General features: G+C 45.0%; 1 long non-coding RNA gene across 1 annotated transcript; it reads right to left on the bottom strand.

Annotated features, from left to right (window-relative positions):
- Window positions 1-577: 577 nt before the first annotated feature.
- LOC113968537 lies at window positions 578-7,101 on the bottom strand. The gene is made up of 4 exons (XR_003534550.1): window positions 6,971-7,101; window positions 6,358-6,440; window positions 4,113-4,425; window positions 578-706 (listed from the first exon to the last, which is right to left on the bottom strand). It is a non-coding gene; the product is annotated as an uncharacterized LOC113968537 (long non-coding RNA).

Raw genomic sequence — 7,101 nt, forward strand, 5'->3', positions numbered from 1 at the left:
CCAGTCAGCAATGTCACAACTCACGGCTGAGGCCTGCAAGCCCCACCAAGTCCTGCTCTGAACCTTGGTCAGGGATTTGGGGGTGGGTTGAGCTTGGTTGGCTTTCCACATCTCACTCTGTTAATATCAAGAGCGTGGGGGTTTTTAGGCTGCAAACATCCGCAGCCAAGACGTGAAATAGGTGCAGTAGCAGCAAAGTTGTGCCAATTTGCATCCCCTTGGGTACTGCTGATGAAGGTTTGCTGTGAAAAACTGAGTGTCCCATTCACACCCTGGAAAAGTCATTTACAGTTTCAGTCTCATGGATAACTCAGAGGCAAGAACACAGGTCTAAGCCTTGTGCTCCAGTGCTGCAAACCCAATGCAGAATATCAGTTTGATTTCATTAGGGAAAAAGAAATTTCTGGGATGAAACTTTCCTCAAGACTCTCATTCTTTTGTCTAAGTTGAAGTAGGATTACAAATTGTATTTCCCAGTTACCTGGGACCAGCTATACAGATTCTCCAAGACATCAAAACAGATTAAAAGATTTGCCATAAGGCAGAGGAATTGTGTCTGTAAGGACATGCTTCTAAAATGAGAAATACCTCAATGTTCAGGGCATAATTCAAGACCTGTCTCTCCTGCTGTCCAAATCTATACCATGTAATGTCAGCACCGTGTAATGTAGGGTGACACACCTACAGGGCAGGTTGGAGGGGTTTTCTGTAAAGCAAAAGAGCAACACAGAGTAACTGCCCACTTCCCCGAGCACAGAAGTGTTTCAAGCAATATGTGACTTTCTTTACTATTTAGATTGGCCATGCTCTCACTTTCCCATGAGAGGACTACATTTTTCCAGAGAAAAAGTCAACTCCCAACTTAAAATGCCACAAAATTCAGATGTCAGGAAGTTCAACTTTCCCACCAAAAAAGGTTTGATCGGAAAACGGTCCCGCCTTAGACCAACGTTGCTAAAGTGGGGACCAAAGATCTCCAAATGACCTGGGCATCTCTGTTCTGGGCTGCACAAAGAAATACTGCAAGCTCTGCTGTCCATGGACAAAATTCCAGTTGCTTTCTCAGGGTAAATAATTCATAAAGGCCAGCACAGAGTTATGTTTACTCATTCTGTGATCTAAAGGGTATCCTGAGTTAGCAAGTTCTTTTGGGGACATGCCAGGCAATCTTATGTTCATTCCAAAAATAGATTGAGGCAAATGGGCCTCAGTACAAGACTGGTAGACTGAAATGTGCAATATGGAACCGTTTGTTGTTTGTATTCTTTGATGACTAATACAAATGGGAATTTTTAGTTGGAAATCATCCAGACAAGGAACTTGAGAGTCCAGCATGGTGGTTTGGGGGAACTGCAAGCAGTTGGCTTTCTGAGCAGGCAACACTTAACTGCTCTCCTTCCCAAAGCCATGAGTCAGGCTTTGTACAGGGATCCAACATGAGTAAAAGCACAATGAAGGAAAATCTACTAAGCTTCAAAATGTGGCTGCCTTTTCTGTCTCTCAGCACATGGATCTGATTTCTTCGGCCCTAAAAGCTCAGGGTTCAGATTGGTTCCTCTGGGTGCACAAGGATGTGAGCACCTCCTTCTTTTATTGTGATGAGGCACAAACACTGGAAATCCTGAATCACCCAAACAGGGCCACAAACAATGCAATAACATCTTTGACGTTATTGGAAAGATGTTTCACATCTGCCTTCCCTACTTCTGGAAGGGAATAATCGGCTTCATCAGTAAGGAGACAGCAACTTTTCTTCTTCCTAGCCCTCCTGTCCAGAATCCATAGCTGAGTGACCCAAAGCAATGCAGGCTCCTGCTGACAGGCATTTCTTGGTGCCTGATTTCACTTCCTGGCCCATTTTCCATGGCACATCGTGAAGACCTCCTGATACAGTCAAGAACTACAATAGTTGTCATGTTCTCTTGAGGCTGTCTTGCTTTTCTCATACATATTTCATCAAAACATGGTCTCTCTTTACAGAAAGTTTGTTTCTTTCCCTCTTAACATATTATTACCTATCCAATACAAAGCAAATTATACCCATGCCCCTAAAGCACTAACTCTAATTCCTGTCACAACGATGAATTTGTGGAAAACTCTCAGCTGATGTGAGGCAGAAGAGCAACTGAACATTTATGAGGATGCAACCAACCACCAGCTCCATCACAGTCATATCCTGTTCCCTGAAGTCAAGACTTATGTGGAAATGTCCTTCTTGCTTTTGCTGTGCATCACAGGTCACATCTCGCAGCACCTTGATTCTGCATTTGGGATAGGAAACACCTTTCCTGCCCTGTAAATCCTGCTCCTGCCATAAAACAGGTTAAGACACAAAAAGTTCATATTGCACCATGGGATGGTGGGATGATGGGATGAGGTTGCAGCATAAGGTGTGGCACCACCTCATCACCCCCTGACTCAGCTGACTGCCAGCAGACTAACGGGGCTTAACGAGGGCTGATTACGTCCAGCAAGAGGTACCGCAGTGCCCGGAGGGGTCTGTGCAAGACACTCCATCCAAATTCCAAATGACACACCGCCCACACATTGCTCCACATCAGCCCACCAACACTCTGCAGCTATTTTAACAAGGGGCCTGAAGCAGATCTCAGTAAAACGAGCGAGGAAGTGAGCACCAGGATAGTTTCAATTTAGTAATTGGCTGTTACCAAGCGGTGCCTCACGGATCCGTGAATCAGCAGTGCAGTTTGCAGAGCAGGACTTAGCTGTGATTCACATCTTTGGGCTTCCTGTGCCACCTGATTGCCTCATTTTCTTGCCATGAAATATCCTCCAACAAATCATGAGGACCATCATGACCTTTAATTAGAAAATTGGTGAGCCAGTGTTACATCCCCTTCCCAAAACCCTGTGAACACCTACAACCTTTTTCTCTAATGCCAGCAGGAGTAGCACAGCCATGGACAGGCAGAGGCATGGTTAGATGCCATCTCCTTTCCTGTTTCTCCCCTGGTGGACATCATTTGTCCTGTAAAGACATGCTCACCAAGATGCCACCACTCCAGAAAAATCTGCATTTTCCTGCCTTCCTAAGAGCCTTTCTTTTATACACAACTATGTTTCACATGCAAATCCCCAGCAGACACATTTTATGGTTCCACAAATGAGACTCTGACAGGGGTTGTGGAGCCTTTCTTTTTGAAAGGGGATCTGTATCTTTGCACCCTTTGCAATGCTGCCTTCCTGTCCCAGTCAAAACAGATGTTGAAATCTACAGTAATTTTCAGTACACTCATTAAAAATGAGTCAATGAATCATTTTTGCTTCCTCTTCTAATACTTTTCTTGTCTCCCTGACATGCATTTAGCTGGAAGATTATCAAGATCTGATATCTCACAGAAGATGGTTTCCCTGGAAGAAGGAAGAGCTGATAGTGATACTCTTCCATGTGCTTGCAGGGGAAGGGAGAAACGTGTCCTCAGCAATTTTGGGCAATGTCAGCATCACATGAGACACTGTCTGGAGCATGTTTGAAAGGCATGGACTTATGTCCCACACCCCTGAGAGCCTCAGGCTATGAGGAAAGAGAAAACTGGCTCCATGTGTACTTGCCATCATCTCCGTGCCAATACAGCTCTCAGCTCAGCAGGAAGTATTTTCCCTAGAACCAAGTGTCCCTTCTCTCTTTGCATTGGATCAATTCCATGGTCAAAAAGCACAATGAGACGAGGAACATCCATTCCCCATTCCCAGAGAGAAACCTCCACCTGCACTGTCACACGGAACCCAAAAGCTGCAGCCCAGAGGTGCAGACCTTGAAGGCAATATCTGTGTTAATTAATGAACCCACTGCTCAGAGCTAAAAGCCCTCGCAGAGTCCCTCCAAACTTGGCAAAGAAGCTGAGGAACAAGAAGCAAGAAGCAATTTGGGACCACCTAAGTGGCAGCAGGCTCCCCACTGCTGCACTGGACCAGCCTTGGCAGGAGGGGCTGCAGAGCCAGGACACAGAGCCTTGAAATCAGGGACTGGTGATGTAACTGAGTCTCTCATACAGGCAGAATAAAACACTTTTTTGGGGGGGAGGAATAGGGGAAAATGTTTATGGGGGTTCAAAGCATCAGGGTCCCCTCACATCCTGACTTCCACTCACCCCTCTGGATTTTGGGGACTGGCTTTTGTTCAAAGTGAAAGGCAAAACTACCCCCAGCTTTGACAAAAATAAAGTATTAGACTCCAGTTTGAGTCCTTGCCATGCCCCTTGCTCTTCATTCCCTATTTTGCTCCATTCCTCAATAAAAGCCTTTCTCCTGCAGTTCTGGGCTGCAGTTCTGCCTGGAACCTCTTAGTTTTCTTCAGTTGACACTCCATTTCAATTTCAACATAAAAAATTGCTCCTCTCTTCGCCCAGACAGCATCTCAGTCTCCACATGAGCCAGCAAATGCCAGTGATACACCATGGGAAACTAAAAAAAAAAAAAAAAAAAAAAAAAACAAACAAAAAAATCAATTAAAATTTTTCATTACTGCTTTTCAGCGCCAACAAACTTTTAAGAAGCCAGGCTTTCAAACAAGAAAAGAAATTACTGAAATAACTGCAATTTCACTTTTTAAAACTCAGCATTTTTTTTTTAATTTTTTTTACATTTTGATCAACAAAGCCACTTTTTACTTAAAGCTGCCTCACTAGAAAAACAAGGGGTGGCTTTCACTCTGCTTTGCTCCTTAATGCGACAAAAGTGCTTTGGGGGTTTGGGTGGTTGAATATACTTTGCATAAACGTGGTAGGTTTGGGGTTGATTTTTTTTCCCCCCAAAAGGTCAGACTGGAAGTGAAAAAAAAAAAAACTCATTTATCTGTAATTTGCAATTACGGAGTGAAACCCTCCAGTTCCCCAGAAGTGCCCCACTAATGCTGACCCTTGGATGAGGAGCACTGCTCAACACCCTCCCTGCTTGGGTCCCTTCCAGGCCAGTTGCTCCCCTCGTGGGACTTGGACACCAACCAACTGCACTGACCCAAGACCTCAGAGCAGCTCCAAACCTGTGTCTTAGATGGGAAAGGCTGGCACACACAAGGCCAAAAAAAAAAAAATAAGAGAGAGAGAGAGAGAGAGAGAGAGAGGAACACATACCCAATTCTGTAATATTGCACATAAAAAAGACCTCCCTTACAGATCCTGCTAATATTTCTGTTCCCAGTGTATGATTTATTAATATTTAGTATCTGTGACTCACCAATATTTACTTTAGGAAGTATTTTTATAAAGTTTGACTGGTTTTCTCGATGCAGGAGCTAACGGAGGCTCCTGTTGTTAACAGCCACGGAGCCCTCCCTGAACAAACTTTGCTGGTCACTGTTTAACCTGGGCTGCTGGGCTCCTTTATGGCCCTGAACCTCCAACGCCGAGCACTGAGGTTCTCAGGGATCGCTGCTGATGGCTCTGCTGAGACACAGCTAATTTTAAATCTGGATCTCATGGCAAAGGAAAAACGTCTCTTTTACTGGCAAAACTGTCACAGTCGAACGCTGTGTTCAGATTACGGGAAGAGAACACACACAATCCCTTTTTTGGGTACTTGGCATTAATTTTATCTGAAGTCACGGATTATATAAGAGAAGAGTAGAGACCTCACACAACTTTCTCTTGCGTCAGTGAGGGACAGTTGGGGGGGGCAGGGACCCCCTCCACACTGAGCCCCCCGTTGTGTCATCCCATGCACAAAGCCAAGGGCCCAGTGCTTGACCATTTTTCCAGTAACTCTCCTTAAAATTGGATCACAAGTATTTTCTGGAACCGCATCCAGAGCTGTCCACAAGATCAAGCAGAGTTGGCTTTTAAAGTCCTTTTCTTGGTCTAGACTAGAGATTTTGGAGCTCATGAAAACCTGGGTGTTTTCATAACTTTATTGCTCTTGTTAAAATGGTCGGTGTCCAAACAAAGTCCGTTTTAGTGCTTTGGAGTTACAGACATCATTGTTCTCTGATAATGGAGCTGTTCCCAAGGAAAGCATTGTCCAGCACTAGGCTACTCAGCTCCGTGCATCTGGTTTGCTGTAAGGGTTTAGGGCAGCTCGACTTCACTCGTGTGTTTGGAAAGGCTCACACAGCCTGCTGAGCTGGCCAGCTGCCCTCAGACGCCTGAGATTGTTTCATGACTCTGCAGATGAGAAAATTTCCATGGTCTCCATCTTCCCACCAAAAACCTGTCCTCAGATGGTGCTACATGCCTGGCACTGAAATGCCTCCTCTGCATTTCAGCAGAACGTGCTGCTCCCCAGCAGCCAGCACTCAGTTTGGGTTACTCTGCTCAGTGACATCCCTACAGGGGTGCCCTAAATCACCCCTTGTCAGCATTTCAGAGCAGCATTTTTGTAGGATTTTCCCCAGTATTTTACCTCAGACACGGCAGAAGGTCCACAAGTCCCTCTGCAAACACATCTCAGGATCCCCCACAGGACTCATTTGTCTGCCAAAAGACCTACGGGGGAAAAGGAACCAAACAAACCCCAGAAACCTGAACAACAAAGAGTTCAGAGGGCAGTAACTAGTTTTTATCATCTCAATCCATACTGGCACAATTCTGCACATCTTTACCTGGGCCACTTCTACAAGGTCATCTCTGTATCACTCATGGGACAGTGCCAGGCCATGTCTGGTCCAAGTAGATGATAACCCTTCCCATATAATGTCATGTTTCCTTTAGCCTTAAAAATTACAGAAATAATGACTGGGAAGGCCATCAAGTCATTTTCTAGCCCATCCTCCACCCAAAGCAGGATCAAATTTTAGCTGCTGCCATCCAGTATATCCTTAAAAACCTTGAATGGTGGCCTGAAAAGACCATACAGATAATCTGTTCCAGTCAGAGCCTTTACTAATGGCCAGTCTCAGTGTTTCCTACTACATTTTAAGCCCATCCCTTTTCAATGGTGAGCCTTTGGGCAGGAAGAACAAATACCTCTCTCCCCTTACTGTACCTTTACACACTTCAAGCATCCTCTTCCTCACCTTTGTCATCCTCAGCGATCTTTCCTCTTTTCTTGAGGGTTGTTTGAGCTCTCAGGTCTCTCTTTGCTTCCTCCTGGACTTCCCACAGCTGGTTGAGTACTTTTCAGGCAGTGATGTACAAACTCAGACAG

The sequence above is a fragment of the Neopelma chrysocephalum genome, unplaced genomic scaffold, assembly GCF_003984885.1.
Source record: "Neopelma chrysocephalum unplaced genomic scaffold, ASM398488v2 Primary Assembly neopelma1_68, whole genome shotgun sequence".
Lineage (NCBI taxonomy): Eukaryota > Metazoa > Chordata > Aves > Passeriformes > Pipridae > Neopelma > Neopelma chrysocephalum.